The following is an 8541-nucleotide window of genomic DNA, read 5'->3' on the forward strand; positions in this document are numbered from 1 at the left end:
TGTTCTCTGCTAGTAGGTAGAAGTATTGATAGTTCCTGGCATGCTGTCAGGGTATGATTCCTAAGACCTTAATGAACTGGGACAGGGCACAGGCAGAAGGGAGGCTTTTGGGAGAGGTCTGGAGAAAATGGTAACTAGAAAGACTGGAAACCAGTGATTTGCTAAGTGCCACTGAGTGAATAAGAGAGAAAAAGTCCATCTGAGTATTGCCATTTCAGTGATGGCCACTGAGCAATCACTACTGCTCAATGATTTAAAGTAAAGTGTGTGCTCGCTTCGGCAGCACATATACTAAAATTGGAACGATACAGAGAAGATTAGTATGGCCCCTGCGCAAGGATGACATGCAAATTCGTGAAGCGCTCCATATTTAAAAAAATAATAATAATTAAACAAAAAAAATAAATAAAGTAAAGTGTGAGGGTTAGAGCACCTAGTTCGTTGCTCTCCTGCAGGCAGAAGGCAGATAGAATGGAAGATGAGGCAGAGTACATGAGCATAAAGGAGGCACTGCTTCTGGGAACCCTGGGTTCTCATTCCAGGCACGTCTCCTATGTTGAAGTAAGGGCCCTGATGGGGAAGGAGTGGGACTCAGAGCTTTGGGATGGGGGTACCTGGGTACTGCAGGTAAGAAGCTTGGGCCTCCACCTTACCCCACACCTGCAGAAGTGACCCATTCCCACTGCTGGAATATAGAGCCCCCTCTTGCCTCCTGTAAGAAGACGATGCAGAGGGCACATATGAGGCAGGTGCCTGCCAGAACAATGCTTGCTCTTTAGGGTTGACCGCCACCTTCTTCTTGGCCCCCAGATCTATACTAGGGAGAAATCTGAGCAAACCTGATGGGCCTGCATAGGAAGGTGAGGAGTTCTACCCCAAAGGTGTTACAGGTCCTGGCTGCCAGCAGGGACAAGCTGGGTGCTGGGTCAGGACCAGCTGGAAAGCTGGGTCAGGGGAAGTCTATTGGTGTAGGGGCACTCTCCTGTGGCAAGAGCCCTGGGTGACTGTGCCAGTATGCTGCTGGGCTGGCCCACATTAAATAAAGTAGAGATGTCAGGAGGATGGGGGCAGCTTGGGGGAAGGGAACAAAATAGCAAAAGTGGGCTTACACTAGAAACTCACCAGACTGGCCACGTTACTTGGAGGCCATGTGGACATTCCTGTCCCAGACTATGAATCTGGAGTTCTCTCTTGTCCAGCAAGAAAGTGGATGCAGAATTGAATATGAGAGAGGCTAATGTCTGGGAGGAGACAAGAGTCCCGAGCACGGGTTTCGTCTCTGTATTTATTAAGCACTCAAGATCTTACACACGTGGTGAACATGAAGAAAACAAGATCTTATACATGTGGTGAATGTGAAGAAGACAATCAGATAGTAATCATTAACTTGTGTGAGTAAGAAGCAAAGGCTCTGGGGGGCAAGTGGTGTTTGTGTTCATGGTACATTGGTGCCAGATGAAAAGTAATTTCCTGCAGGTGATATAACAAGTTTCTCATGATCCCGTTACAATATCTTGCTAACTAACCTTGGGCGTTTTGGCCCCGTGGTGGTGGCTTTCAGTCCTAAGCTTTTTTCTAACCGATTTATGTAAGTAAAAGAAATCTTGAATTTATTTCCCCACACATTCCATCTACCAAAGTGACAAAGCACACATGGGTGAGGGACAAGGCATCATTGGCTGTCTTCTGTAGAAGGATGGACAAACATTAGGAGAGGATTTAGAACTGGCTTCTCTGGTGGGGATGAGCAGTAGTGCTCAACCTTTACCATGCATTAAAACGAACCGGAGGGCTTGTCAGAATACAGAGAATTTGAGTCAGGATGTCTGGGTTTGGGGCTAGAGAATGTACATTTCTAGAAAGTTCCTAGGTGATGCTGCTAGTGCTAATCCAGGCACCACTGACATACCGTGGATACAGGCCGAGCGGAGGGCAGGTGGCAGCTTTGTAAGTTTCAGAAGCATGTTGAGTACAATTACATAGTGAGCCGCAATGTTGGAATGGCAAGCTGGGGTAGGGGAGATGACCTAAGGGATCTACAGAGATGATTCATAGAACACAGTGTTCCTAGGGGAAAGATAAATGGGGCTGCTGACAAGAACATCACTAATAAATACCTAATCAAAACCACCCCTACACTAAGTCATCACCCAATCTTCTTATGATAAGTCATGGCCTAATTTCCAGGCCTGAGTCAGTTCTCAGACCCAGAACCCATCCAGTGAAGAATGTACCTAGCAAACTCCATGGCAACCAAATACAGTTGTGTTCCATTGGGTCTCCCCCCAAGGGATGACAGCCGTTCGTACTGGAGAAAGGGGAACACCACTTCTTTCCAAAGTGGTTGAGTACCCAGCTCCAAATTACCATTGATATTCTGGGACCCAAAGCACCCTCATGGCTCTCCTGTTAGAGTAGGGACATACGGTGGTCATGTCATAAACAGAGGCCTGAATCAAGACACAACAGGCTCAGAAGAACAATCTGGGATGGAGTCATACATTTGAGGGTCATTGACATGTTGTTGGTATTTAAAGCCACAAGACTGGATTGGAGACAAAGAGAAGTCTTGCTGAGTGATTGGTTGTTGCCAACAAGGACAGGAGACATACGCAGGGGCACTGAGGAAAGACAGCAGCCTTCCCAAAGCCTCTGCACTCTCCAGACCCCGAGTCCATGAGGAAACAGGCTGTGTCTCCCTCTGCAAAGTGTCCCCTGGGCCCAGCCCGGCCTCCAACACAGAAAAGGGGCTCCATAACTAGCTTCTGACTAGCTTCCACTAGCTTTCCGTGGAAAATGTGTTTTTAAGGGCAGTAATAGCAAACGTGCTGTTCCTCTTTGATGGGAGATACTTCTTTTTTTAGTTCTTAGGATGAAATGTGAGTCTTGTTTCTCTTGGGAAGATTAACCAGGGGAGGTCTCACTGCCATGTGGGGCCCTTCCCAAGTTCATTTGTAGTGTAAATGACATGACTTTCCAAATTAAGACAGGGAGGTGATGCAGGTTAAGTTACTGCACATTTTTTTCAGATGCCAAATGCTATTTTTGCATCTTTTAAAAAGGCAGCCTATAGCCCAATAAACACCTGCTGTGCTCCTATGAAACAGTGAGAAACAAATAATCAGCCTTCTTGAAATAGCCAGAGAGCCGAGACAGAGTGGGGAACACTCTGGGCTCCAAGAGGAGCGGCTGGATTCAAATAGTTTTATTTTTTTAATTTTTTAAAATGCTTATTTATTTTTGACAGAGAGAGAGAGAGACAGAGCATGAGTGGGGAGAGGCAGAGAGAGAAGGAGACACAGAATCTGAAGCAGGCTCCAGGCTCTGAGCTGTCAGCACAGAGCCTGATGCAGGGCTCGAACTCACAGACCCCGAGATCATGACCTGAGCTGAAGTCGGACACTCAACCAACTGAGCCACCCAGGCTCCCTGTCAAATAGTTTTTTTTAAGTGAAGTAGGGCATAAAGACGCTGTGTCCTGAATGACTTTATATGCTCTTATTTAGTCCTTGTAGCAGTCCTGTGAGAGAGGAGTTATCCTCACCATCCAAATGAAGAGACGGAGTCTGGAAGGTTCAAGGATAGTCCATGCGTGCTCACCTGCCCCTTAGCCCCATTCAGCTGTGGACTCTGCTGATCTGCCATCTGCCTTGACCCTCTGGGTCCTGGGCATGTCTCCCTGGCCTTCCTGACACAGAAACTTCTGTGTGATTCCTGGAATGAGGATGACCAATGAGGATGACCCAGGAGGATGACCCATATTTTCTGGGTGTGCACCAGGCAGAGTGAGACAAGCTTCACACAGTATAAGAGGCAGTCTAGGGGGTTGGGTAGGAGGAGTAGGGAGGGCTCTAATCCTGCTACTTTTTACTTGCATGGCTTTGGGGAAGTTGAATGCTCTGTGGCTCAGTGTCTTCATCATTAGAATAGAGTTGCTCGTACCTACTTCATAGGTTGCTGTGCTGATGATGTGAGTTAATCTGCATAAAGCCCTCAGAACCATACCTGGCAGATGGTAAGGGCTGTGCTTGTCCAACCCGGAGGCTCTCCATGTGTTATTTTGTCTGCATTGTTACCTGGATAAGCAAATGGGCTCAGAGAGGTGGTTGTGCCCAAGGTCGTGCTGATAGTAAGGGCCAGGACGCGAAGCAGCTCTGTCTAGTCTATACCACTGTGCCCAGCTCAGATCCACTGCATTTCCCTTGCCCCATGTGGTTCATTTGCTACCTAGCCAGACCTGCAGGGGGCTGGTATGCCTCCCAGACCAGACTTGGGTGTGCAGGAAATAACAACAGATTTGCTTTTTTTAAAGACCACAACCTGATTTCTATTTAGGGCTCCAATTTCCGTTGGGGTGATGAAAACTCAATCTCTATCAGTTCAAGGTTCTATCCTTCCTTGGGGCCACACTAGAATTGTTGAGGACTTATACAATGCCAAGGCACTGAGGTGGGGGCTGTCTGACCTTGTGTCACCTGTCTGTGCTGGCAGCCACCAGCTTTCCACTCCATCCCATAGAGCCTTTGGTCTTCATCCACATAGGCAGAGGCTGGGACAGTGGGCCACCATGGACAGTTGAGCAGGTTGTCCACTGCATAAACATACCTGGATGGTGGGATAAGTAGGATTGAAATCCAGCCTGTGGTGTGCTTGCTGGGCTGTGGGTGTAGGTGCAGGACCACTTCCATCCTGAGAAAGGGATACCTTTTTCTTTGCACCGAGGAACTACCAACTGGCCAGGCCATGTACCTCTGGCTTTTTCATCTTTTTTCTTTTTTATTAAAAAAATTTAAAAACATTTATTCATTTTTGAGAGACAGAGACACAGAGTGTGAGTGGCGAAAGGGTAGAGAGAGAGGGAAACACAGAATCCAAAGCAGGATCCAGGATCTGAGCTGTCAGCACACAGCCCAACATGGGGCTCGAACTCATGAACCATGAGATCACGAACTGAGCTGAGGTCAGATGCTTAACCAACTTAGCCGCCCAGGCGCCCCTCATCTATCTTCTTCTAATGTTTACAAAAGGCGTCTTCAAGCTGGTGGGGGCTCTGCTGGAGTCATCCCTTCTCTGTCTCAATGGCTCCCTCAGGTCCTCTGCCACTTCCGGGTGGTGCTCTGGCTCCTGGCCTCACTCACGTGGGGGGTGGGCTCCTGTGAAAGGCTTTTCGGGTCATGGCTGCTGCCTGTCCCCTCAGGCCTGCCATCCCCAGCAAGGGTGCACCTGGGGAGTTGGGCACAAGGCCCCTGCTCTTGGAGCTCACAATATAGCTGGGGTTTTGCTGTCTCCCTGGGACGCTGCCCAGAAGGGGTACAAGGCTCCCCTCTGTAGAAGCTCTCTAGAAATCACTGTGCTTTCCTGACTCCCCTCCATCTCTGCTCCCCATCCTCGCCTTAAGGGATCTTTTCTTGTCCCCTGGGAACCCCAACTTTCCTCAGCATCCTCCTCTTCCATCTCAGGATTTCCTCCCTGGTTTTTACCTAGTCAGGTGTCTTCTTCAAGCCTTTAAAACTTGCCAGGAAAGGGCACCTCGGTGGCTCAGTTGGTTAAGGGTCCCACTCTTGGTTTCGGCTCAGGTCATGATCTCACATTCATGGGTTCAAGCCTTGCCAGTGTAGAGCCTGCTTGGGATTCTCTCTCTCCGTCTGTCTCTCTGCCCCTCCCCTACTCTTGCCAGGTCACTTTCTCTCTCTCAAAATAAAATAAAGAAACTTAAAAAAAAACTTAAAAAAATAAAACGTGCCATGAAAACATTTCTGTTTTGGCTTTCTGCCTCCCCTCAAGCAATGGAGTGGGGGTGGGATGAACCATTTGAGGGAAATTCATTAATGTCCCTTCCCCAATTGTCCCCCCAAGCTTGGGAGGCCCATGGGTCCTGGGGCATGCTGTTCCATGTCCTCCAAGTAGAGAAAAGACCTGCTGTTCCCATTCCCCAAGCCCTATGCAAGCCCCCCTGTTTCTAAGGCTCTCCATGAAACTCTGCGCTCTGCTTCTCCTCCACAGCACCTCTCACGGAGACTGGAGGAGGGGACCTTTGCCTGAAGGGGTCCTGGAGCCGCTTTCTGAGTTCTCCATCCTCACGCAGCGCCCCCTATCGGGAATCTGGGAAAATTCCCGTTCTCCTTGAAGGCGCTCTGGGAACTAGAATTTTGTTTTTTTTCTTTTCTTTTTTAAAGTTTGTTCGCTTGTTTATTGAGAGAGAGAGAGAGAGCAAGCGAGGGAGGGCAGAGAGAGGGAGAGACAGAATCCTAAGCAGGCTCCACGCCATCAGTGCACAGCTCCATGCGGGGCTCAAACTCACAAACTGCCCAGATCATGACCTGAGCCAGGATCAAGAGTCCAGCGCTCAACCAACTGGGCCACTCAGGCGCCCCAGAATTTTATTTTTCACAATGGCTGTGTTTAACAACTGGCTCACAAAATTCCTGAACATTTAACAATTGGCTCTCACAAGCAGGTAGGAGCTGTCCCCAGCACACCACTGCCAAGCCCCAGTGACTCCAGGTTCCGCAATGGGAGGCACCAGCAGGAAATGGGAACGCAGGAAGAGAGGTTTGGGTTTTTCTTCACCTGCTCCCTCCTGGGATGCATTCAGCTCCTGCTCCTCTAGGGGGCCCCCTTCCGGAGCTCCAGGCTCCTCCAGGCTCAGCCAACACTTTCCCCTCCTTCTGTCCCTTGGGCGCTAAGGGCTTCTTGGCTTCTAGCTCTTGCTAATTCTGATACTTCTGCATCCCGTCCACCCCTTTGTAGTCTCATTACATCTCATTAGCCACTCCCTTCCCTTTGAATATGCTCCTCTGTTTCCTGGCTGGACCCTGCCTGCTCAGGTCTGCTCCTGTGGTCACAACTTCTGATACTTCCGTTCCCAAATTTAGGAACTGTGTGTCCTCAGGCAAGTCTCTCAACTTCTCTGAGCTACAGTTTTGTGAGCATTAAGTGTGATGCATCAGGACATTATTTTGAGAGATTAACCAGTGGTACTTTTTCTTTTCTCTTGCTATTTCTTGGTGCCCTATGACTCCTTCCCAAACTGGGCTCCTGTACCCAATAGCAGCCATTTCTCAAGGACAGGATTTAGAGCAGAAGTACGGAGAAAGTTTTGACTTTCAAAATGTAAGACCCTGAAGGGCATCGGGGCAAGGAAAACCTAATGAGTAAAGAGCAAAACATCAAGGCCCACCAGTCCCTGAGAAGGTCTCCTACCCTGCCTGGCCAGGAGAGGTGGGCCAGCAGAACCCCTGGTATCCTGGCAAGTTGAAGAATTGAAAATATATGGCTGTCTGCTGAGTTCAGGCAACTGTGCGAGCCACCCTGCAGTGCCCTCGTGTCCCAGTGTGGTCCAGGAAAGATGCTCATACTGATGAGATCCCCAGACAGGTCTGAGCAATGACATCATAGCAGCTGTGTGGCCTGACAAGCAAAGGAGAAGTGTGATGTGCACCTGGGTGAAAGAGAGAAGGACGAACAATGATAGCATGGGTCCAGAGTCCCTGCCCCATGTCTTGGCCCTCCCTTCTCCCTCAACTTAGCCTTGGCAGAAAGCAGGGGGGGGGGGGGGATTCTGAATTGAAAGATATTCACTTCTACCTGGGGAAGGGGGTCTGTGATATGGGTGCTCCAGAAAAGCAAAGAGCCACTTCAGCCCCATTTGTGGAGACTCATGCCTGTCACAAGGAGAGCCCTGGAAGGTGTCTCAAGGGACTGTCCCTGGACCAATGTGCTGACTAACCCACCTTTCCATGTCATCTGCAAAATATATCCAGCCAGTGGATGACTCTCCAGGCCTCCCCTAAGCACTTCTGTCCCCACCAGTCGAGGGCTACTCCAACCAAAGGCCAGCTGTGTTTGTTCCCGTGCCCCTCAAAACCACTGGTACTGGCTATTGTCGTTTGTAACTTGAATAAGTGTCATGAAAGCTAATGACACACAAGTGTGCAAAAGAGAGCTGTGGTTTCGGTGACAATTAAATTGAGGTGCGATGTTAGAAAAAAGGCAGCTGTCACATTAGGCGTAGCGGTGACAACTGTATAAAGTTTGGGAAGATAGGAAGTGTCTAGGAAAATTCTGCACTCGGAGAACTTCAAAATCTCTTTAAGTTCTCACTCCAAAAGAATGAAAATGATATCGGAAAGCGGAGACTATGTCCTTTATGGGTAATTTGTATAAGGAGAATGTGAAACTCTAGTCAGCCCATATCAAATGAAAAGTTTTGGCTGTATGTACATCGAAACACTGGCAAATGAATATGCATTTATGTTCAAGTTAAAATAGAATATTTAATGCACATCTATGTATGTGTAAGTAAATGTGCATATATTAGATTTATAGAGGTATATGTTTTAAATTTTGGTATATTTAATTTTTATTAAATTTGTTTTAGTATATTTAAATTTTATTAAATGTTTTAAAATAATGTTTTTTTTTTTTTTTTTTTTTTTTTTTTTTTTTTAAAATATAGAAAAAAAAAAGGGCTCTGATTACTAGTACTGGGGATGAGAAGTCTCCTATAAGCGACCAGTTCTATCTCACTTAGTGGAGACT

General features: G+C 47.9%; 1 non-coding gene across 1 annotated transcript; it reads left to right on the forward strand.

Annotated features, from left to right (window-relative positions):
• The first annotated feature begins 267 nt into the window (after positions 1 to 267).
• On the forward strand, positions 268 to 374 carry LOC121042610 (U6 spliceosomal RNA). The gene has a single exon (XR_005796325.1). It is a non-coding gene; the product is annotated as a U6 spliceosomal RNA (small nuclear RNA).
• The last annotated feature ends 8167 nt before the right edge of the window (positions 375 to 8541 follow it).

The sequence above is a fragment of the Herpailurus yagouaroundi genome, unplaced genomic scaffold, assembly GCF_014898765.1.
Source record: "Herpailurus yagouaroundi ecotype Mexico unplaced genomic scaffold, PumYag 185, whole genome shotgun sequence".
In the NCBI taxonomy this organism is placed as follows: Eukaryota; Metazoa; Chordata; class Mammalia; order Carnivora; family Felidae; genus Herpailurus; species Herpailurus yagouaroundi.